Here is a 24,792-nt window from a genome sequence, read left to right as displayed (position 1 = left end):
CTCGAAGAGTAAGATGTCTGCAGATAGAAAATATGGGATTAATGAACTGGGGTTATTGGGTGCCTCTCTCCTCTTCCCTTTCTCTTCTCCTGTAGAACCCCAAATGTTAACACCCTCACCTTAGGTAAGTGAACACCGAGCTCTCCATCTGCCTCGGGGCAGGGTGCCGTAACCAGTTTCTTCACTGGATAAGGGTGCAGGCCTCTTGACCTCAGAGGACTGCTGTCCATCGTTAACTGCACGAACGGTAAGTTCTGGGCACTTCAAATGTCTTAAAAGTCTTTTGTAATGATATCTCTTGTTTTGCAGGGTTCCGGCGATGGCGGATGGCGGGCTGATGAGAGTTGAGGATCGAACCCGCGTGAGGAATAGAAGCGCCTGGAAGCACGTAAGTAAGCGCTTGTAGCCTGCTTCACGATGCGCACTAACTGTCCCTTTTATCTTGCAGGTACAAGTTCGGAGCTTTAGAGAAGCTGAAGGGTGCTGGAATACCCACTGGATTCGGCGTGGGAAGGAGTAATGGCACGTGAGTAATAAAGTTGCCCAATGTCTTTAAACGCACCTTCTTTTGTCTTTCAGATGCGGGATGCAGCGCCGAAGGCCTCCGGAGCGTGCGAAGAGCTGGTAAGCTTTTGTCTTTCAGATGCCGGAATGCAGTGCGAAGACCTCCGGAGCATGCGAAGAGTAGGTAAGCCTTTGTCTTTCAGATGCCGGAATGCAGCGCGAGGCGTTGGTGACAGCCGATGGACCAGGTAAGAGATGCGCTGCCACTGAAGACCGTAGTGCTAACCTGTTCTTTCTTTGTCTTTACAGGTGCTGCTGAAGACTGGATTCCAGGATGGTAAGCCTTTGTTCCCTAAGGCCCAGGATCAGAAGCAGAAGACACGATGAGCGTTCTGCTGCAGAGAATGCAGAATAACGCAAAGCAAGATTCATCCATCGGGTGTGGTTTAAATAGCCTCCTGTAGTGCTTAGGTGTCTCCTTCCACAGCCACGCCTAGGTAAGGAAAGAGTTCCTGCTTTCCAGAAGAGTTCCAGTGTTCTGAACCTAGGGAGTGGCTCCTGCCCCACCCAACAGGAAAAGTAGTCCCAAACAGAAGAGGATCAGGGGTTCAACTGGCAGGTAAGTAAGCAGCATGGTCTGCTGCAGGTAAGTCCACCCAAGCATTATGAGCCCGGCGCTTCCAGCGCTGGGACTGGGCATCTTTATGAGCCTGGTGCCACTGGCGCCAGGACAGGGTCCAAAAGGTCCCAATTGGGACTGGCTGGCACTCGGAACCGGGGTTATGGGTCTGCTTCCAAGGGAGTCGGGCAAGTCCTGATCTTTTGGAAGCAGAGATCATGACAGCACCCCCCCTCAAGGCCCCTCCCAAACCGGGCTTCTCCGGGGGTTTGGGCTTGTTAGGAAATGTTCGATGAAATCTTTTGATTAGACGAGGCGCCTGGACATATTCTGCAGGTTCCCAGGATCTTTCTTGGGGACCGTAGCCTTTCCAGTCAATCAGGTAAAATAGTTTAGATTTGGAGATCTTGGAATCCATGATGCTTTTGACTTCAAACTCGAGTTCTCCATCAACTAGAATAGGTTTTGGAGATGTAGTTAGTCGGGTTTGAGGTTGCACGGGTTTTAATAGAGAGACGTGGAAGACCGGATGTATCTTCATGTGAGGGGGCAAGTCCAACTTGACCGCTACTGGATTTACTATGGTAGTGATGGAATAGGGACCAAGGTATCTTGGGTTGAATGTGCGTGGTCCTTTTAGAGGTAGATATTTGGTGGAAAACCAGACTTGATCTCCTACTTGATATTGGGGGGCTTCCTTCCGATGTTGGTCTGCTCCTTTCTTGTATTGTTCTTTAGCCCTTTGAAGGTGAGAAACGGCTTCCTTAAAGGCTTGGGTGATTGTAGAATGCAGGTGGTCTACTGCTGGTGTTCCAAGATCTTGGAGTGGATCCAACTCCGAGGTTCGAGGGTGACTACCGTATAAAAGAAAAAACGGGGTCTTCCCAGTTCCCGAGTGGACAGAGTTATTGTAGGCATATTCGGCTATCCAAAGGATATCTTTCCAAGTTTTTTCAGTTTGTTGTAGCATGCAGCGCAAATACTGTTCCAGAGTTTGATTGGTCCTCTTGGTTTGTCCGTCGGTTTGAGGGTGGTGGCTGGTCGAAAGTCTCACATCAATTTGAGCCGACCGACAGCAACTTCGCCAAAAATGAGAAATAAATTGACTACCTCGATCCGAAATTAGAACTGAAGGAAAACCGTGCAGTCGGACGAGGTTTTCGAGAAATTCTCGGGCCAGAGTTGCTGCTGTTGGTAAGCCTTTGAGTGGAATGAAATGCGCCATCTTGGAGAATAGGTCCACGATTACTAGGATCGTATTGTATCCGGAGCATGGAGGTAGATTGGTGATGAAGTCCATAGAAAGCGTATGCCAAGGGCGAGGCGGGATGTCAATAGGGCGTAAGAGGCCGGCTGGTTTTTCCTTTTGACTCTTGTTTTGGGCGCATACTCCGCAGGACATTATAAAGTCTCTGATATCTTTTTTCCAAGACGGCCACCAGAAGTAGCGCTTGATCTTTTCCGAGGTCTTGGTCATACCGGGATGTCCTTCCATTAAAGAATCGTGATAACAAGAGATTACCTTTTTCTGTAAATCTGTGCTGGGCAGGTATAACCGTTCTTGGAAATATAATAGGTTGTCCTTCACCGTAAAGTCCTTTCCCTGCAGATGCCAATTCTGTATGTCTGCTGGAGTTACCAGTAGCCTGGCTTTATCCTTAACTTCCTCTATGGATTGTGTGGCGATTACACCTAGAATTCTTTGTTCGGGAATGATAGGTACAGGTTTAGGATTGATAAAATGTTCTTCCACTCCCATCCGAGAAAGGGCATCAGCTTTACCGTTTTTTGTACCAGGTCGATAGGTAATTATGAAGTCAAACTCGGCAAAGAATAGTGCCCAACGGAGTTGCCTAGAGGATTGAGCTTTTGCGGTTTTCAAATATTGCAGGTTTCGGTGATCTGTAATCACAGTAACGGTGTGTCGGGCCCCCAGAAGATAATGCCGCCAAGCCTTAAAGGCGGACTTGATAGCTAGAAGTTCCTTATCAGTAATAGTGTCATTGATTTCAGGAGGCGAGAATTTGCGGGACCAAAATGCCACTGGATGCAACTGATTGGTTACTCGGTCCTTTTGTGATAGAACTGCCCCCATGGCAAGGCTCGAAGCATCAGTTTCAACGATGTAGGGGAGTTCTGGGCGAGGATGTTTTAAGATCGGTGCAGAGATAAATCTAGTCTTCAAATTCTGGAAAGCTTGTTCCGCCTCGGTAGACCATTCAAACAAGGCCCCCCCTGTCCCTGCCTCGTAGACCAGAAAGCATTTTCTGACGGGTTAATGCACTGCCCTGCACAACATAGGGTTAAAATAAATAATATGCCCTGTAAATAAATAATATGCCCTGTGGAAACATAGTGTTAATGTAGCACTGCTCCTGCCCCTGCCAGTGCCCTTGGCCCCGCTGTCCCTGACCCAGCCCAGTAGACCAGAAAGCATTTTCTGACAGGTTAATGCACTGCCCTGGACATCATAGGGTTAAAATATATAATATGCCCTGTAAATAAATAATATGCCCTGTGGAAACATAGGGTTAATGTAGCACTGCCCGTGCCCCTGCCCCCCCTGTCCCTGCCCCTGCCTCGTAGACCAGAAAGCATTTTCTGACGGGTTAATGCACTGACCTGCACAACATAGGGTTAAAATAAATAATATGCCCTGTAAATAAATAATATGCCCTGTGGAAACATAGGGTTAATGTAGCACTGTCCCTGCCCCTGCCCGTGCCCCTGGCCCCGCTGTCCCTGGCCCTGCCCCGTAGACCAGAAAGCATTTTCTGACAGGTTAATGCACTGCCCTGCACAACATAGGGTTAAAATATATAATATGCCCCGTAAATAAATAATATGCCCTGTGGAAACATAGGGTTAATGTAGCACTGCCCCTGCCCCTGCCCCTGCCCGTGCCCCTGCCCCCCCCTGTCCCAGCCCCTGCCTCGTAGACCAGAAAGCATTTTCTGACGGGTTAATGCACTGCCCTGCACAACATAGGGTTAAAATATATAATATGCCCTGTAAATAAATAATATGCCCTGTGGAAACATAGGGTTAATGTAGAACTGCCCCTGCCCGTGCCCCTGCCCACCCTGTCCCTGTCCCTGCCTCGTAGACCAGAAAGCATTTTCTGACGGGTTAATGCAGTGCCCTGCACAACATAGGGTTAAAATAAATAATATGCCCTGTAAATAAATAATATGCCCTGTGGAAACATAGGGTTAATGTAGCACTGCCCCTGCCCCTGCCCGTGCCCCTGCCCACCCTGTCCCTGCCCCTGCCCCGTAGACCAGAAAGCATTTTCTGACGGGTTAATGCACTGCCCTGCACACCATAGGGTTAAAATAAATGCTATGCCCTGTAAATAAATAATATGCCCTGTGGAAACATAGGGTTAATGTAGCACTGCCCCTGCCCCTGCCCGTGCCCCTGCCCCCCCTGTCCCTGCCCCTGCCTCGTAGACCAGAAATCATTTTCTGACGGGTTAATGCACTGCCCTGCACAACATACGGTTAAAATATATAATATGCCCTCTAAATAAATAATATGCCCTGTGGAAACATAGGGTTAATGTAGCACTGCCCCTGCCCCTGCCCGTGCCCCCCCTGTCCGTGCCCCTGCCTCGCAGACCAGAAAGCATTTTCTGACGGGTTAATGCACTGCCCTGCACAACATAGGGTTAAAATATATAATATGCCCTGTAAATAAATAATATGCCCTGTGGAAACATAGGGTTAATGTAGCACTGTCCCTGCCCCTGCCTGTGCCCCTGGCCCCGCTGTCCCTGGCCCTGCCCCGTGGACCAGAAAGCATTTTCTGGCAGGTTAATGCACTGCCCTGCACAACATAGGGTTAAAATATATAATATGCCCTGTAAATAAATAATATGCCCTGTGGAAACATAGGGTTAATGTAGCACTGCCCCTGCCCCTGCCCGTGCCCCTGCTCCCCCTGTCCCTGCCCCTGCCTCGTAGACCAGAAAGCATTTTCTGACGGGTTAATGCACTGCCCTGCACAACATAGGGTTAAAATATATAATATGCCCTGTAAATAAATAATATGCCCTGTGGAAACATAGGGTTAATGTAGCACTGCCCCTGCCCGTGCCCCTGCCCCCCCTGTCCCTGCCCCTGCCTCGTAGACCAGAAAGCATTTTCTGACGGGTTAATGCACTGACCTGCACAACATAGGGTTAAAATATATAATATGCCCTGTAAATAAATAATATGCCCTGTGGAAACATAGGGTTAATGTAACACTGCCCCTGCCCCTGCCCCCCCTGTCCCTGCCCCTGCCTCGTAGACCAGAAAGCATTTTCTGACGGGTTAATGCACTGCCCTGCACAACATAGGGTTAAAATATATAATATGCCTGTGGAAACATAGGGTTAAAGTAACACTGTCCCTGCCCCTGCCGTGCCCATTGCCCCGCTGTCCCTGCCCCAGCCCCGTAAACCAGAAAGCATTTTCTGACAGGTTAATGCACTGCCCTGCACAACATAGGGTTAAAATATATAATATGCCTTGAAAATAAATAATATGCCCTGTGGAAACATAGGGTTAATGTAACACTGTCCCTGCCCCTGCCGTGCCCCTTGCCCCGCTGTCCCTGACCCAGCCCCGTAGACCAGAAAGCATTTTCTGACGGGTTAATGCACTGCCCTGCACAACATAGGGTTAAAATAAATACTATGCCCTGTAAATAAATAATATGCCCTGTGGAAACATAGGGTTAATGTAGCACTGCCCCTGCCCCTGCCCGTGCCCCTGTCCCCCCTGTCCCTGCTCCTGCCCCGTAGACCAGAACGCATTTTCTGACGGGTTAATGCACTGCCCTGCACAACATAGGGTTAAAATATATAATATGCCCTGTAAATAAATAATATGCCCTGTGGAAATATAGGGTTAATGTAGCACTGCCCCTGCCCGTGCCCCTGCCCCCCCTGTCCCTGCCCCTGCCTCGTAGACCAGAAAGTATTTTCTGACGGGTTAATGCACTGCCATTGCACAACATAGGGTTAAAATATATAATATGCCCTGTAAATAAATAATATGCCCTGTGGAAACATAGGGTTAATGTAACACTGCCTTTGCCCCTGCCGTGCCCCTTACCCCAGCCCCGTAGACCAGAAAGCATTTTCTGACGGGTTAATGCACTGCCCTGCACAACATAGGGTTAAAATATATAATATGCCCTGTAAATAAATAATATGTCCTGTGGAAACATAGGGTTAATGTAACACTGCCCCTGCCGTGCCCCTTGCCCCAGCCCCGTAGACCAGAAAGCATTTTCTGACGGGTTAATGCACTGCCCTGCACTACATAGGGTTAAAATAAATAATATGCCCTGTAAATAAATAATATGCCCTGTGGAAACATAGGGTTAATGTAGCACTGTCCCTGCCCGTGCCCCTGGCCCCGCTGTCCCTGGCCCTGCCCCGTAGACCAGAAAGCATTTTCTGACGGGTTAATGCACTGCCCTGCACAACATAGGGTTAAAATAAATACTATGCCCTGTAAATAAATAATATGCCCTGTGGAAACATAGGGTTAATGTAGCACTGCCCCTGCCCCTGCCCGTGCCCCTGCCCCCCTGTCCCTGCCCCTGCCTCGTAGACCAGAAAGCATTTTCTGACGGGTTAATGCAATGCCCTGCACAACATACGGTTAAAATATATAATATGCCCTGTAAATAAATAATATGCCCTGTGGAAACATAGGGTTAATGTAGCACTGCCCCTGCCCATGCCCGTGCCCCTGCCCCCCCTGTCCCTGCCCCTGCCTCGTAGACCAGAAAGCATTTTCTGACGGGTTAATGCACTGCCCTGCACAACATCGGGTTAAAATATATAATATGCCCTGTGGAAACATAGGGTTAAAGTAACACTGTCCCTACCCCTGCCGTGCCCCTTGCCCCGCTGTCCCTGCCCCAGCCCCGTAGACCAGAAAGCATTTTCTGACAGGTTAATGCACTGCCCTGCACAACATAGGGTTAAAATATATAATATGCCTTGAAAATAAATAATATGCCCTGTGGAAACATAGGGTTAATGTAACACTGTCCCTGCCCCTGCCGTGCCCCTTGCCCCGCTGTCCCTGCCTCAGCCCCGTAGACCAGAAAGCATTTTCTGACAGGTTAATGCACTGCCCTGCACAACATAGGGTTAAAATATATAATATGCCCTGTGGAAACATAGGGTTAAAGTAACACTGTCCCTGCCCCTGCCGTGCCCCTTGCCCCGCTGTCCCTGCCCCAGCCCCGTAGACCAGAAAGCATTTTCTGACAGGTTAATGCACTGCCCTGCACAACATAGGGTTAAAATATATAATATGCCCTGTAAATAAATAATATGCCCTGTGGAAACATAGGGTTAATGTAGCACTGCCCCTGCCCCTGCCCGTGCCCCTGCCCACCCTGTCCCTGTCCCTGCCTCGTAGACCAGAAAGCATTTTCTGACGGGTTAATGCACTGCCCTGCACAACATAGGGTTAAAATAAATAATATGCCCTGTAAATAAATTATATGCTGTGTGGAAACATAGGGTTAATGTAGCACTGTCCCTGCCCCTGCCTGTGCCCCTGGCCCCGCTGTCCCTGCCCCTGCCTCGTAGACCAGAAAGCATTTTCTGACGGGTTAATGCACTGCCCTGCACAACATAGGGTTAAAATATATAATATGCCGTGTAAATAAATAATATGCCCTGTGGAAACATAGGGTTAATGTAACACTGCCCCTGCCCCTTGCCCCGCTGTCCGTGCCCCATCCCCGTAGACCAGAAAGCATTTTCTGACGGGTTAATGCACTGCCCTGCACAACATAGGGTTAAAATATATAATATGCCCTGTAAATAAATAATATGCCCTGTGGAAACATAGGGTTAATGTAACACTGTCCCTGCCCCTGCCCGTGCCCCTGGCCCCGCTGTCCCTGCCCCTGCCCCGTAGACCAGAAAGCATTTTCTGACGGGTGAGCAAAATCCGACGTTACAGTACCGTCGGATTTTGCTTTGACATTGAAATTCACGCATGCGCAGTAGCAGCCTAAGCATTTTTCGACGATGAGCAGAATTCGACGTTACACCGGGCTCCACGCGTGCTAAAGTTCACAAAGGAATGGCATCAAGTCATTGTGGAGTTTTGGAGGTACGGTGATAATTCGGAGACATGACTCATTGTAAGGCTGCGGCATACCGTTTTCAGCAGACAAAGGTCTTGTATCTTGTTTACTCTGGGGATTGAGGGGTAGGTCGTCTTGCTGTTTCCCGCAATTGGGATCTCGTGCCTTTTCCCCACGCGATTCAGTTCATATGCACAGTAAAGGGTAAACACTGAAAGCAGATTTAAATGCGCAACAGCCAGCAGGCACCTTTTACTGCATTCAGAACCCTGATTATAATCAGATCAGCAAAACTGGCTATTTTGTTGCTAAATAGCATCCCGCTTGTCGTTCATAAAAGGACTCCACTGCAGTGTAATACAGAGTGGCCCCCTTACAGTTTCTGGGTTGGAGTTATAAGCCCTTCACCGAAGAAGGGGTTAGTTGGTGGAGAAGGAGTGGCAGTTGGGTGAGAAGGGGAAGCAGTTATGGACGGTGGATGGGGTGAGAAGGGGCTCGTATTGGAGCAGAATATACATGGGCCCTTGAGTGAGAAGGAGCACTTGGAGAAGGTGGTGTGGCAGTTGGTGATGGCCATAGGTGGGGGTTGAGACAGAATGGGGCAATTGGGGAGAAGGAGGGTTGGGGCAGTTGAGGAAGAAGGCCATTGGGGAGAATGGGGCTGTGGGGGAAATTGAGGGAGAAGGGGATGGGTCAGTATAAGGGGTAGGGGAGAGAAGGGGATTGGAGGGCAGTTGCATGGGAGCGAGAAGGGGCAGTTTGGAGAAGGGATGGTCACCTGGGTGAGAATGGGGCATTGGAGTAGAAGGGGCAGGGCAGCTATGGAAGAAAGACAGATTTTGGGGGAGATGGGGCATTTGAGTATGGTGGGGCAGTTGAGAGAGAAGGTGGAGGGGACTTCATGGGTGTTTGAGGGAAAAGGGGTGAGGGGCAGTGGTGAAGTGGGGGCTGGGGGCAGTTGAGGGAGGAGGGGCTATTGATGGGGAGGTAGCAGGGCATTTAAGGGAGGTGGTGAAATTAGGGAGAGGGTTGGGGCAGTTGAGAGAGAAGGGGCAGTTGAGGGAGAAGGGGGCAATTAGGGAGGAGGGTTGGGGCAGTTGGAGAAGGGGGCAATTGGGGAGGGTTGGGGCAGTTGGAGAGGAAGCATGGGGTGGCAATTGAGGGAGAAGGAGCAATTGGTAATGGGGGCAATTGAGAGAGAAGAGGATGTGGGAGCCAGTTGAGGGAGAAGAGGGTAGGGGTTGTTGGGGGAGCAGGGTGGTGGCGGCATTTGGGAGGTGGGGGTATTTGAGGGAAAAGTGGTCGTTTGGGAAAGAAGTGCTGGGTGAGAAGGGGGTAGGTGATGGGGGAGGTGGGGGTTGGGGGCTGATGGTGGCAGAAGGAAGGTGGGGCAGTTGTGAGAGAAGGGGGCACTTGGAGGAGAAAGATGGGGAAGAAAGGCAGCGGTTTGGGGTGAAATGGGGCAGTTGAGGGAGGTGGAGAGGTGTTTGAGGTAGAAGTGGGCGAAGGGAGCTTGAGTGAAGGCATTGGGTGGCAATTGGAGAATAAGGATGCTATTTATATGGCGCTTTCGGCCAAAGCACTTTACATAGAACATATTTACATACAATATCACCAGAATCACACACACCTGATGGCCCTTTCCCTTCGCCACAGGGATAAAAGGTGGAGCACAAGAGCACAGGACGAGCAAGGCAGAGTGTACGATGTGAGAACTAACTCTGCACGGCAGTTCAAGAGGAAGCAAAAGATGGCGCATACCAAGGGGGGGACAAGGAGAGAATTCGACATTGCCCTTTCTAATCAAAGCCCGTGAAACCTCCGAAGAAGGAAACCTAAGCATGCAAACAATAGGCTGCATGTTTTCCAACCAATGTCAATGGCATACAAGACCCTCCTCCGCTGATTGTCAAGCTGGGGAGAGACGCTTGTCTTAGTGGTACCAACCTTGACTCCAAGGAGGAAGAAAGCACAGTGGTTCATCACAGCCGGTGAGTCGAGTCAAGCACTGATAAGAAACCAAACTGTGTTAAATGAAAAGTTGCCAACGGCTAAATCTGAACTGTGAAAGCATAAAGATATTATTGAGGAAAGAGGGGGAAAACCAGCAACAGAGGAGTATGGCACCAAGTGGGTGCTCACACAAGAATCTCTGGATGATTACCCGATGATAGAAAACTACTGAAACCAGAAGGCCTTAGGAAAAGGTAGAAGAGGTCAAAGTGGTCATACAGGGGTCTTGGAAAATCCTTTGTAATGTCATAGGTCTTTGACCGACAGATGATTGGAAAGCTAAGGGAACAAGTCCCGCTTGATGAAGTGAGCGTGTAAACAGTGTGTTGCAAATATTGGAAAGGGGAAACCAAATTAAAGGACGCTCACACTGGATTGTTTAAAAAGACATTAAGATTTGTGGAACAGGAAATGTTATAAGACAAGGAGAAGTGAACTGTCCCGCTTGTCATTTGGGGCACAAGCCCGATCAACGGAGATCCAGGGGTGAAAAGTTATTATCCAAAGTTCATTGCGAAAGGAACTGTTTAGTGGAACTGAACTTAATCATTAAGGAATGTTGATAGAGTCCGAGCACGGCCGAGGCAGATCCTGTATTTGTGAAGAGTCTGTGTCCAGAATAGGGGGACAAAGGAGTGAAGCCATCACCCGAAGTATTCCTGGAACTTTGTTTCTTTGTTTGTTAAGAATATCAGGGCCTCGAGGGCAAGAGGCTTTTGCTAAAAAAGAGACTTAACCATCGAAGAGCCTGATAGCTGATGCGAACTGTCGACTCATGCTGGGAAGGATCGAGTGTGTGCTGTGCTCGCGAGATCCACCTTGTCCCGTGCTAAAACGTGGGGAAGGGAGACCCCTGACAATCACATCCTGACTTATTATTTTTGAACACTTCTTTATTTATTGAATCCTTATCCCACACTCTTTTTGTAATTAGCTGTAAGGAACTGGCAATAGGTTTTTGGTTAGTATAGGCCTTTTACCTTGACACAATGCCACAAGGACTGCCTTATTTTTTATTTGAGTGTTGACGCTTGCTCCCATATTAGATTTAGGTGTAGCTTAGGTGCTTTTGCACCCTGCATTTACAGTTTAATAAACACCCTTGAACTGTGATCGCTTGTGTCTGTTTGTGTACTGTGAAGAACTCATGGTGGCAACAGTAACGACAATTTTCTCACTGGCGATACAAGGGATAGTTTAAGCAGTGTTTTGTTAAATGCTTACCCTCAAAAACAAGGGGATAGCAAAACTTACACGGCTATATCACTGGTTATATTTGGTATCTGCAGAAAAAAAGGATGGGATGTTTTCCAGAAGGAGTTACAGTGTAGGCTTATGATGTGCTCCCCTCACCAATGCACAGGATAGTTCAAGCAGTGCTTTGTTAAATGTTAACCCTCAATAATACAGGGATACCAAATATTGCAACACTGTATCAGCTGTTATATTTGGTATCCCCTTGAAAAAAAAGGATGGGATAGCTTCCAGAAGGAGTCACTTTGTAGGCTTATGATGTACTCCCCTCCCCAATACAAGGGATAGTTCAGGCAGTGTTTTGTTAAATGACAACCCTAAAAATCAAGGGGAAATGATAGGATATGATAGTTTATTTATATAGCACCTATACACAATGTGTTTCAAAGCGCTTCAAGGCAAGGGAGGGAACAAGGGAAAATACAATGACATTCTTACAGGCCATCAACAGTAAGGATGTGAAATTACCTATCGTACTCGGCCTGACGACATTTCAGATAGTGCAAGAGCTAAGACAAAGATAAGGAAGAGAGAGGGAGAGTGTGAAGGAAATGGAAACAGACAGGCGACTACCGTACTAGGCCTGACGACATTTCTGGTAGAGCCGGAGAAAAACAAAAGATGAGGAAGAGGGGTGCAGAAGGGAGGGGAGGAACAAAACAAGCGACTATCGTATTAGGCCTGACGACATTTCAGATAGTGCTGGAGGGGGTGGGAAGAACAAGTAAGGGTAGGGGGAGGAGACAGACGAGGTTGCTATCATACTAGGTCCAGGGACAATTCTGATAGAGTAAGTGCATAGAAGAAAGTAAGGGGAGGAGGGGAGGAGATGGGAAAAGGGAGAAAGGGAGAGGAAGAGAGAACAGAGAGTAAGCAGTCAAAAAGAGTGGAGAAGCAAGAGGGGAGAGTGAATAGAATTGCAGAAGTCAGTAGCAACACATAATGTTGCAAGCCAGGATACAAGATGAAGATGGGAACATCATGATTCAGGGCCACCATGAGTAAAGATGCAAAGGAAGTTCAGCATGAGAGTTGAGAATGGGTGACGTGCCGTGAATCAATGTAGTCCATGAAGTCAAATCCAGCATTGGCCACAAGATGGCGATGGTGAAACCAGAATGTATCAGGACAGACTCCTGCAGAAGTAAACTGGAGGGGGTTGAGGGGGAGCAGGGTAGAGGAATCTAACAAAACAGGCAAACCTGTGTGCGAGAAGGGTGGGGGGCACAAGGGAACATCACAGGGGACCGGAGGGGGTGAAGATGGCTTGTTGGGACAGAGGGAGTAAACACATGTTGGTGCATGCTTGCCTGCTGTCTGAGCAGGGGTTCGGGCCCTGGGTCCTCCTGGTCCAAACAGGAATTGTCCTTTTCTTTGTCTGCCCTTCGCTTCGGACACCCGGGCGAGAGATGCCCTTGATCTAAGAGTTAAGAGCAGGAAGGAAAAGGCAGGGCTAAGAAGGTGGGTGGTGCTTAGGCCAGGTGACCTAGATCCACTTGCACCTGCTCCCCATCTGAAAAGGAAAAGAGGCTGGAGGGCTCCTTAAGTAGGGAAATAGAGTGGCAACCAGGAAGGCACCAGGTGGGCGGGGCTTGCTAAATGAGGAAAAAGAGCAGCAACCTGGAAGGCACTAGGTGTTACGCCTCGTCAGGCCCGCAGGAAGGTTGTTGCCCTCCGTAAGGGTATGCGTCATTGCGCAAACCCATTCTATACCCACTGGCAACTTCCCTGGAGAATAGTGGCTTCGGCTCACTCCGCGGCAATTTTGGACCACAATTCCCAGCTTTCCGCCTCCCTCTGTCAGCTCAGAGGCGATGACGCATGAGCCTCGGTTTCGTCCGGTTCCGCCTTCTCCTTCCCGATTTAAACCTCGGAACCGGACGAAACGCTGCTTCTGATTAAAAGTTGCATTCCGGTATTTAGAAGTTCCGTCTTCAACCCTACGCTACTTGCTCGTGTACCAGACCTGTTTCTTCATTCACGGACTGCTTTTGCCTGCCGCTTTTGGAAATCTACTTGATTGTGTACCAGACCTGTTTCTTCATTCACGGACTGCTTTTGCCTGCCGCTTTTGGAAATCTACTTGCTCGTGTACCAGACCTGTTTCTTCATTCACAGACTGCTTTTGCCTGCCGCTTTTGGAAATCTACTTGCTCGTGTACCAGACCTGTTTCTTCATTCACGGACTGCTTTTGCCTGCTGCTTTTGGAAATCTCCTTGCTCGTGTACCAGACCTGTTTTCTTCATTCGCGGACTGCTTCGCCTGCCGCTTTGGAACCTTGTTATCACGGCATCGGTAAGACTCTTCTTTTCACCACTTGCTAACAAGCACATCTCCTGTACTCATTGTACCTTGCCGCTAAACTATATCACCTGCAACACTCCAACTCAATTGTGTCCTTTGCTGTTGCTGTTACCATCCTCTTGCCACAATCAAACTTCCATTGGACTTTCTTCAGTAGTGCACAGGGACGCTTTGCGGATAGTGCACCTACCCGACTCTAGTGCGGCCCTCGTTCCGCCCGGGTTCAGTTTCCCTAACTAACCTACCTATTTGTTATTTTGCACTTCCGTTGTCATGAACTCTTTGGATATTACAGATTCAACAGCACATTAGTGGTAAGGGTTTTCTTTTGTGTGGCTATTCATTTTCCTTCGTTAATTGACAACTATAGTCAGGACAGGTTACATTCTCCTCTTTTACTAATAGGTGGTTAACAGTTGCCTTGAATCAAGGGGAGGGCATAGTTCAGGTACTACTAGAAAGAAGTATCGAGGGAAAGGGATCTTTATGTATTTCCAATTGCTCACTTCTCGTTTTTCCTTTACAGCTGGGTTTGTGGCGGCGTGTCCTCCCCGCCCTTTTGAGCGATCAGTCTCTCTGCCTGGTTCTACCCAGCAGAGAGTCATATCGTTAAAAAGGTCTTGTGCCCTCACAGAGAGGAGGCTAGGTTGGAGGCCCCGACCTAGCTCTTCAATCAATAGTTCAGTCCTGCGCCTTCCGGCCACCGATTTGGTATACTCCCCGTCCGGTGAGTAACAAAATCAGAAGCCATGGAAGAAGCGGATCTGTTGGCCACTCTGGTCATTTGGTATCCGAACTACGGGCAGACATGACTGCAGCGCATGATGCCTTACACCATCGGATTGATAACCTGAGGCCCTTTCCTGCACCCCAGACTCTGGGGATTGATCCGTCCGGTGCTACTGCCTCAGGCTCTGGAGCCCATACAGCCTCTGCCTCTGGGTTCACCTCTGGCCCTGTTCTGATGGCCACACAATTCCCATTGGCCCCACCGGAACGTTTTACTGGTGACCCAAAGCAATACAGGACATTTATCAACCAATGCAAATTGCATTTTCTTTGTCGTCCTTCTGCCTTTCCCAATCCTACCACAAAGGCGGCCTTTGTCCTTTCACACCTTGGAGGGACAGCGGCAGCCTGGGCTAATCCTCTGCTTGAATCCAATAGCTATGTTTTGTATGACTGTGACGCTCTTATCACAGCCATGAATAGGGTGTTCGATACCCAATACAAGTCACAGGCCACAGACCTAGAATTCTTGAATTTACGCCAGGGTACGTCTTCCTTGTTTGCATACCTCACTAGGTTCAATCAGTTGGCAGCCGAGACGGATTGGCAGGAAGAGAAGACATCTGCGGTATTCTACAAAGGATTGTCTGAGGAGTTAAAAGATGTCCTGGCTACTGTGCCAGTAATTCCTACCACATTCCGGGAGTTGCTTGATTTGGTGTTACAAATAGACGCTAGACGATCTGAAAGGAAGGGAGAACGGGAAAATGTGGCTCCAGTACCCCTTTCCCTTGATTCCGTCAATCCTCCCTTCTCTGCTTCTTCTGAACCTATGCATATAGGGGCAGTGCGTGGTCCGTTGTCTCCTGCACAACGTGAACACCGACGATCCAACAATTTATGTATGTACTGTGGTTCACCTGAGCACCAACTCAAGGATTGTCCAAAAAGACCCGTTAAGAAGGCGGGAAACGCCAGAACCCGGTGATAGTAGGAGTCCCTACGCCGGGGGTATTATCTTTGGACTCAAATGTGCCAATTACCATACCTGTTAGTCTGCCAGTGGTATTTACCACTACAACTGACTGTTCCTTCTCTTCTCAAGCTATAATTGATTCCGGTGCTACTGGGAATTATATGGATTACGACTATGCCATGAGCAATAACGTTCCTGTGGTTTCTAAACCACAACCTGAAGCCGTACATGCTGTAGACGGCTCTTCTCTGGTCTCGGGTCTGGTTACTCAAAGCACGTCTCTTGTCCGTATGCAGACGGATGACGGACATACTGAAACACTCACATTTGACCTAATTAAGGCCCCCCAGCTTTGTGTAATTTTGGGTATTCCGTGGTTACAGCACCACAATCCTGACATCGACTGGGCCAGGAAGGTTGTACAATTCCCTTCCTCTGTCTGTAACAGAAGGTGTTTTCAGACCAGTAGCATTTCCAGTACTTCCTGTCAAGCCCTGGTGGCCTCAATGGCCTTGATAGGTGCCATTACCAATGCCATTGAACCTCGTATCCCTGTGGAATACGCTTCCTTCCGGGACGTCTTCGATAAAGGTGGCGCAGACCAGTTGCCCCCACACAGGCCGTTCGATTGTCCTATCGACCTGGTACCGGGGGCTAAAATACCTGCTGGCAGGGATTTATTCGCTCACACTGCCAGAAGACAAGGTGCTAAAAGAGTACATTGACAAGGCATTGGCTACAGGGTTCATCAGACCATCAAGATCACCGGCAGCGTCTCCTCTGTTTTTTGTCCCTAAAAAGGAAGGCGACCTTCGCCCTTGCATTGATTACAGGGCATTAAACGCAATTACAGTTAAGAACCAGTACCCTCTCCCCCTGATCTCTGTACTTTTGGATCAGCTAGGTTCTTCTATAATCTTTACCAAACTTGACCTGCGGGGTGCCTATAACCTAGTCCGTATGAGAGAGGGGGACGAGTGGAAAACTGCCTTCAAGACCCAGTACGCGTTATTTGAATACCTTGTGATGCCCTTCGGGTTGTGTAACGCCCCGGCCACCTTTCAGGCATTCATGAACGATGTCTTTCACGATTGTCTGGACCGGTTTGTTGTGGTCTACGTAGACGATATACTGATTTATTCTTCATCCAAGAGTGAACACACCGAACATGTGAGATTCGTCTTACAAAGGCTGAGAGAGAACCGTCTCTTCGTCAAAGCCGAGAAGTGTATCTTCAATTCATCGGAGGTTGAGTTTTTAGGTTATGACCTTACCAATCGGGGCATCCGGATGAGCCAGTCCAAGGTTAAGGCTGTTTTGGAATGGCCTGTTTCTACTAGAACCAAAGCCCTACAGTCATTCCTGGGGTTCTCAAACTTTTACAGGTGCTTTATCTTTTCGTTTTCTACCATCTCGGCTCCTTTAACAGCTTTAACAAGCTCGAAACAACCATACCGATGGACACCAGAAGCGCAATCCGCCTTCGAGGCCTTAAAGGCGGCTTTTTCTTCAGCACCAGTGTTGCAACATCCCAATCCGCTCCTACCCTTTTTTGTGGAAGCTGATGCGTCTGGGACGGCCATCGGGGCTATACTGTCACAACCCTGTCAGGACTCGGGTGAGATTCATCCGGTTGCGTTCTTTTCGAGAAAACTGACACCATACGAGCACAACTATCCTATCACGGAAAGAGAGTTGCTGGCAGTCAAGGACGCTTTCTCGGAATGGCGTCACCACCTATTGGGGGCCCGTCATCCGGTTACAGTCTTCTCTGACCATCGGAGTCTATTGGCATTCAAGTCGATGAAGTGTCTCACTGCCCGGCAGGCCCGCTGGCACCTTTTCTTTTCTCAGTTCAATTTCACCATCACGTATCGGCCAGCCCGCCTCAACGTTTGTGCAGACGCCTTGTCTCGCCTGCCCTCTCACCCGGAGCAACGCAAACCCGATTGCCCTCTTCTGTTGCCTTCTAGGGTAGTATGCGCATGTACTCCACGCCCTATGCTCCGTTCTTTAATCTCTGACTGGGTGAATACACATAAGGAGGAATGTGTAGCCCTAAATCTTGACGTGGTACAAGGACTTCCCTATATTCAGGGCCGCCTGTTTGCGCCCCCGGGGAAAGCTCATCTCCATGCCCTTGCATTGTCCCATGACTCCTTGATAGCTGCTCATCCAGGCCAAAATAAGACTCTGGACTTGCTCCGTCGTTGGGCCTGGTGGCCGTCTATGTCTCAAGACGTGGTTAACTATTTGGCCTCCTGTTCTGTGTGCGCTCAATGTAAGGTCTCCTTGTTTAAACCTGTGGGTGTTTTGCAGTCACTCCTGGTCCCTCACAAGCCATGGTACATGGTCTCTATGGATTTCATTGTGGACCTGCCACCGGTAGACGGTTTTGACACCATCTGGGTGGTAATTGATTATTTCACAAAGATGGTGCTTTTCATTCCTTGTGCGGGTTTGCCTTCTGCTCCGACATTGGCCTCATTGTTCCTTAAAAACGTGTTCCGTTTCTTTGGTCTGCCTTCTATTGTGGTTTCGGATCGCGGGCCGCAGTTTACGTCACGTTTTTGGAGGGCTCTGACGGCATCTCTTGGCATTGATGACAGGTTCAGCTCTGCTTTCCATCCACAGACCGATGGGCAGACTGAACGGCTCAACGCTACTCTCGAGCAATTCCTACGCTGCCTTACACTTCGTTTCCAGTCCTCTTGGTTGGCGTTGCTACCACCCGCTGAATTCGCTTATAATAACTCTCTGCATGCCGCTTCTGCTCTGTCTCCCTTTTTTGCACTTTACGGACACCATCCACGGTCCTTGCCCCTGGATCCTGGCCTTCCCATTGACAATCCAGCTGCTCATGTGTGTTTCGGGACCTGAAGTCCACTCATGGGGTCATTCGTCAACACCTGCTGCATGCTCATGCAAAAGCAAAGAAATATGCAGACATGGATCGGACACCTGCACCCAACTACCGTGTGGGTATGAAGGTTTGGTTGTCATCACGCAACCTGAGAATACCTGGTAAACAAATGCTCTTACCCAAGTTTGTGGGTCCCTTTCCTGTTACAAAGGTCTTAAATCCAGTTGCTGTGCGTCTTTCATTGCCCTCTTCCTGGAAACAGCACCCAGTGTTTAATGTCAGTCTGCTGAAGCCTTGCCCAGCCAACATGCGGTTGCCGGTCCGCCCAGCCCCGGTGCGGGTGGACGGCGATGATGAGTTCGAGGTGGCTAATATCCTGGACTTCCGACGTCGTAGGGGTCGTCCTTTTTACCTGGTTGACTGGAAGGGATTTGGCCCTGAGGATAGATCTTGGGAACCTTTATCTAATATCCATGCCCCGGTCCTGCTTCGCCGCTTCCATGCCCGTAGGGGGGTGGTGCCGTCTTTGGGGGTGGATGCTTTTACGCCTTGGCAAGCCCGCAGGAAGGTTGTTGCCCTCCGTAAGGGTATGCGTCATTGCGCAAACCCATTCTATACCCACTGGCAACTTCCCTGGAGAATAGTGGCTTCGGCTCACTCCGCGGCAATTTTGGACCACAATTCCCAGCTTTCCGACTCCCTCTGTCAGCTCAGATGCGATGGCGCGTGAGCCTCGGTTTCGTCCGGTTCCGCCTTCTCCTTCCCGATTTAAACCTCGGAAACCGGACGAAACGCTGCTTCTGATTAAAAGTTGCATCCCGGTATTTAGAAGTTCCATCTTCAACCCTACGCTACTTGCTCGTGTACCAGGCCTGTTTCTTCATTCACGGACTGCTTTTGCCTGCCGCTTTTGGAAATCTACTTGCTCGTGTACCAGACCTGTTTCTTCATTCACGGACTGCTTTTGCCTGCCGCTTTTGGAAATCTACTTGCTCGTGTACCAGACCTGTTTCTTCATTCACAGACTGCTTTTACCTGCCGCTTTTGGAAATCTACTTGCTCGTGTACCAGACCTGTTTCTTCATTCACGGACTGCTTTTGCCTGCTGCTTTTGGAAATCTACTTGCTCGTGTACCAGACCTGTTTTCTTCATTCACGGACTGCTTCGCCTGCCGCTTTGGAACCTTGTGATCATGGCATCGGTAAGACTCTTCTTTTCACCACTTGCTAACAAGCACATCTCCTGTACTCATTGTATCTTGCCGCTAAACTATATCACCTGCAACACTCCAACTCAATTGTGTCCTTTGCTGTTGCTGTTACCATCCTCTTGCCACAATCAAACTTCCATTGGACTTTCTTCACTAGTGCACAGGGACGCTTTGCGGATAGTGCACCTACCCGACTCTAGTGCGGCCCTCGTTCCGCCCGGGTTCAGTTTCCCTAACTAATCTATCTATTTGTTATTTTGCACTTCCGTTGTCATGAACTCTTTGGATATTACAGATTCAAAAGCACATTAGTGGTAAGGGTTTTCTTTTGTGTGGCTATTCATTTTCCTTCGTTAATTGACAACTATAGTCAGGATAGGTTACATTCTCCTCTTTTACTTATAGGTGGTTTCCAGTTGCCTTGAATCAAGGGGAGGGCATAGTTCAGGTACTACTAGAAGGAAGTATCGAGGGAAAGGGATCTTTCTGTATTTCCAATTGCTCACCTCTCGTTTTTCCTTTACAGCTGGGTTTGTGGCGGCGTGTCCTCCCCGCCCTTTTGAGCGATCAGTCTCTCTGCCTGGTTTTAGCCAGCAGAGAGTCATATTGTTAAAAAGGTCTTGTGCCCTCACAGAGGGGAGGCTAGGTTGGAGGCCCCGACCTAGCTCTTCAATCAATAGTTCAGTCCTGCGCCTTCCGGCCACCGATTTGGTATACTCCCCGTCCGGTGAGTAACACTAGGTGGGAGGGTCTTAGGCCAGGTGATCTAGATCCACTTGCACCTGCTCCCCATCTGCAAAGGAAAAGAAGCTGGAGGGATCCTTAAGTAGGGAACAAAAGTGGCAACCAGGAAGGCACCAGGTGGGCGGGGCTTGATAAGTGGAGAAAAAGAGTGGCAACCTGGAAGGCGCATGGTAGACGGGGTTTAGGGCAACTAACCTAGATCTACTTGCACCTGCTCCCCATCTGCAAAGGAAAAGAGGCTGGAGGGTTTCTTAAGAAGGGAAAAAGAGCGGCAACCAGGAAGGCACTAGGTGGGCGTGGCTTGCTAAGTGGGGAAAAAGAGCGGCAACCTCGAAGGTGCCAGGTGGGCGGGGCTTAGGCCAGGTGACCTAGATCCACTTGCACCTGTTCCCCATATCAGCTGTTAAATTTGGTATCCCCAAAACAAAAGGATGGGATAACTTCCAGCAGGCGTCACAGTGTAGAAATATGATGTACTCCCCTCCCCAATACAATTCCAATTTAACTGACCTTTTTTTAAACATTAGCCATGAAATGAAATCAGCACCAAATATTACATCTTATCAAATATAGCGCTTACTGCCATTAGTATGGTCTAGAAGCGCTATGAACATAACAGCAGCCTGTTATTATCAGTAGGTGGGGCTGGTGCTATGAAAGTATCGAAGGAGTCAGAGGAGTCATGAGAGTCACTACGAGTCAAGCTATGTGAGATGGCTGGACCAAGTTTTGCGTGGGACACAGCTGTATTCTACTTGATAAAGTCACTTGCGCCAAGGTTGATCAGAAGCGTAGCCAGGATTGTCTAACAAGTGGGGCCTGAAGCTAATGTAGTCGGACCCACCGCAGTGATATTAACACCGCTCAAGCCCTACCCTGTCTACACCTCTGAGGGTGATGTGTGTTTGGGCTATGTGTATTGCAGTTGCTTGTGGCTGTGCGCTGAACCACGGTAGGGGAGCTGTAATCCCTGGGATGCAGGTCTGGTTGTGGTAGACTTAAAACCTCGATAGATTTTTTCTTGCAGAGCGTATCATATAGGTCCGGTTAGGAAGTGATATGTCACCCCTATTTGTTTCTCCTGTTCTTCCAGTTTCCTGGGAAGGAGTGGGTGAATGGTTCATGCCCAAGTGATCTGACTACGACTGTTCAGGTGCCGATGGGAAGAGCTATGCCTTGAGAGCCTTCCTGAAAGCGAGGTGGTCCTCTGTCCAGCAGATAGTTAATAGAAGTGAGTTCCAGATGATGGGTGCTCGGACATTAGCTATTATATTTGGCATCCTAACAAAAGAAGAAAGGATAGGAGGACTCCCCAATTCAAGGGCTGTTCAAGCAGCATTTATTTTGAAGGTTTGCAGTCGAAATCAAGTGGATCGCAAATGTTACAGCTCTGAATTTGCACTTATAGTTGGCATCCCCAATAAACGTAGATGGTAGGACTCCAAGAAAGAAAATATCATGCAGGCGCTTACTCTACATGCCTCTTCAATACAAGGACATATCATCTGGTGTTTTATTACATTTTAACCCTACAAATCAAAGGGATACTAAATACTGCTGCACTGAATTCTTTATTATGTTAGCAACCCAATGTAAAATGGCTGGGAGTACTCAAAGCTTCCATGGGGCTTGGGGCTTGGGCCTTGACTGAGTAAGGAGTCAATCAGCACACATGTTTTTGGGTGTACATTGAATATAATGAAATGAAAATAATGAATAACTTTTTTACCACATGGAGCCGTGTTTTTGCAATGCATGCTGCATACGCTCTAGCAGTACTGCTAAATTCTTAACAAGGCCACTGTATTATCAGCTCAATTAAGGCACTATATTGGCTTCTACATTTGGCATCCTAACAACAAAATGATGAGAGGACTTGAAAGAAGAATATTGTGCAGGCACATACTATACTGCCTCTACCTCTAAATACAAGGGAGGTTCAAGCAGCATTTTGCTAAATGTTAACCTTTGAAATCAAAGAGATACCCAATATTACAGCACTAAATCAGCTGCTACAGCTAACACCCACACAAACATGGATGAGAGGACTCCAAGCAGGTGAGTACAATGCAAACACATCCACTGTTCACCTCCTCAATTCAAAGCCAAATCAAGTATATTTGTAAAGCATTAACTCTCGAAATGAAGGGGATACCAAATAATACAGGACTGAATAGAATATCATAATTGGTGTTCCCAGAAAAAGTGTATGGGAGTACTCCAAAAAAGAGAAAGGAAAATGTATTTACCGCAGGGACTACTGTACTTCTAGTCAATTTCTCCTTTCCTCCATAGTTATGGGAGTTCCTGCATAGCAGAAATGTGACTGGAGTTATAGCAAGCCCAATCGCTCTTCCCCTTTAAGTAGATAAAGATTGGAGCGGGCCACGTGCATGTAGTGCTACCACGCCCTATGCCCTACCTCCTGCGCTCTTCCCCCTCAGACTCTGACCCACCGAGAGGACTGAGAGGACCTATTTAACTAGCTAAAGTGGATTGAAGGCGGGTGGATGGAGTAAAGGGGACATTGGACTAGGACTACAGTAGTCGCTATGTTGAGCAACATTTCCTTACTCTTTCGTCCCGTCCTCTTTCCTCCATATTTATGGAGAACTATAAAACACTACTGTAACCCAGAGAGGATGACATATACACTGTTGCAAAGATATTCCTTATGACTCTTGTCTGAATCGGGCGAGAACCATGGAGCTTTAATCCAGTGTGTTGTGAAGGTGAAGCCATATCTCTGCTTTGCATATGGCCTCCCAGGGTATGTGACGTTGGAGGGCTACTGCCGTGTTCTTAGCTCTCGTTAAGTGGGCATGCAGGTCTTGGAGGGATTGTGCCCTGCACTTAGTAAGCGTGAGAAATGCATGTGACTATTCATCTGGCTATAGTGGTTTTAGCCACCGGCCTACCTTGATGTACCCCAGCAATGGTGTAAAACAGTCTGTCTGAGGACCTGTGAGGCCTAGCCCTCTCGATAAAACACCCCAGCGAAGTCCTGCTTGCCTCTACCACTAGGCAGGCTATCGCGTAGCAGGCTCATCTCCCTAGCCTCCCAGGGAAAGGCTCCCCACTTGGGAGAAGTGACTGAATCTCGTGATTCATCACAATCCCTTCTAAGCAATCAATCTCCATTTGGGGTGCCACACCACCGCCAGAACTGCTACCAGCCCCCGCTCTCAACAACTTAGCCCCAACATCTCGCAGCTATATGCAAAACTATCCTACCCTAAGGGTAACACACCAGAAGAACTTAACAGAGCTTAACACTATGTAGCTCATTGGAGCCACCGGGTCTAGTCTTTCACATGGCCAAGGGCAATACGAGACAATCTAAATTGTCCTTTTCAAATAAAGACCTCCCTGCTACACTCAGACAGAAGGTTCACACCTCCAAGAAGACTTCAGCAGGAGAATATAATGGGTCAGTGGTGGCCTTGGAATCCTCGATGCCTGAGGCTCTGACAAATGCACAGCAAGGGGACCACTCCGAATTGTCCATCATCTTTACCCAAATGAAATTGGGCTTGACCCAGTTAACAGCAAATTCAACAAAGGACTGAGAAGTAAAGCGGGCGTATATCTGAGTTAGAACATCGAGTAGGAATCCTGAAAGACAGCAGTTCAGAGGTGAGCCACGTCATAAGAGCACTGCAACAGGAGGTGAACGGGATCCAAGCCAAGAATTAATAATGTACGGATGATCAGCATACCCAAATCTATTCCCACAAGTAACATGGACATCTTTATGGAGACGTTCATTAGGGAAGTGGTCTGTGACCCCCGACTATCTACACAGCTCTTGGTGGCAGAGTAGCCTGTCCAAATCCTCCACCTGGTCAAAATGCCCCCCCAATGATTGTCAGATTGTTGAACTACAAACATGAAGATCTGATTCTACGGCGAGCCCGCGAATTAGGCAAACTAAACTATCAAAAGGCTAGAATCTCATTTTACCCAGACTTTACATCATCCAAAAGGCCCAACTATCATTCACCTCTGTAAAGGTCAAATATTGGGACAAAGGCTTGAAATATGCAATATTGTACCCGTCCAAACTTCTTATCATTCAAAACAAAAAAACACACTTGTTTACTGGCCCAAAATTAAGCACACAATTATCTGGATTCCCTCCCAGCCTTTTAAAATACCAGAGCCACTGAGTTGAGCAGGATCTGGGAGTTGTGAGGCAGGCATGGTACCAAGAGTTAGACACAGACCAGACACAAAGGTACAGGTTTCAGCACCTTTATAAGTTCTGAATGGGATTGGAGACCTCCTAACTGGCCCTTTATCTATAATGAGAGTAGTCTCGACCATCAAAGGAAAAATAACATAGTCAATGTCAGTCAGTCAAAATAAGAAAAGTCTATGTCAAAAACCTATGCTTACCCTCACACTTTTACAATAACTAAACGTAGGGAAATGAATTAAAACAAAAGAGTGTATAAAAAAAGTCAC

General features: G+C 48.3%; 1 protein-coding gene across 9 annotated transcripts in view; it reads left to right on the top strand.

Moving 5' to 3' along the window:
- Positions 1 to 24,792, top strand: part of LOC138569380 (uncharacterized) — a 248,235-nt gene that overhangs the window by 139,287 nt on the left and 84,156 nt on the right. For 8 of the 9 annotated variants that reach the window (XR_011303227.1, XR_011303228.1, XR_011303222.1 and 5 more), the window contains exon 1: positions 8,166 to 8,256. The exons of the other annotated variant lie outside the window; for it this stretch is intronic. The gene's annotated coding sequence lies outside the window, so the exon portion shown is untranslated. Of the gene's footprint in view, positions 1 to 8,165; positions 8,257 to 24,792 lie in introns of those variants that run through there. 9 annotated transcript variants of the gene reach the window in all.

This window comes from Ambystoma mexicanum, chromosome 2q (genome assembly GCF_040938575.1).
Source record: "Ambystoma mexicanum isolate Mex_15411 chromosome 2q, UKY_AmexF1_1, whole genome shotgun sequence".
Lineage (NCBI taxonomy): Eukaryota > Metazoa > Chordata > Amphibia > Caudata > Ambystomatidae > Ambystoma > Ambystoma mexicanum.
Note: the sequence above shows the minus strand (reverse complement) of the source record. Positions and strands in the feature narration are given on the sequence as shown.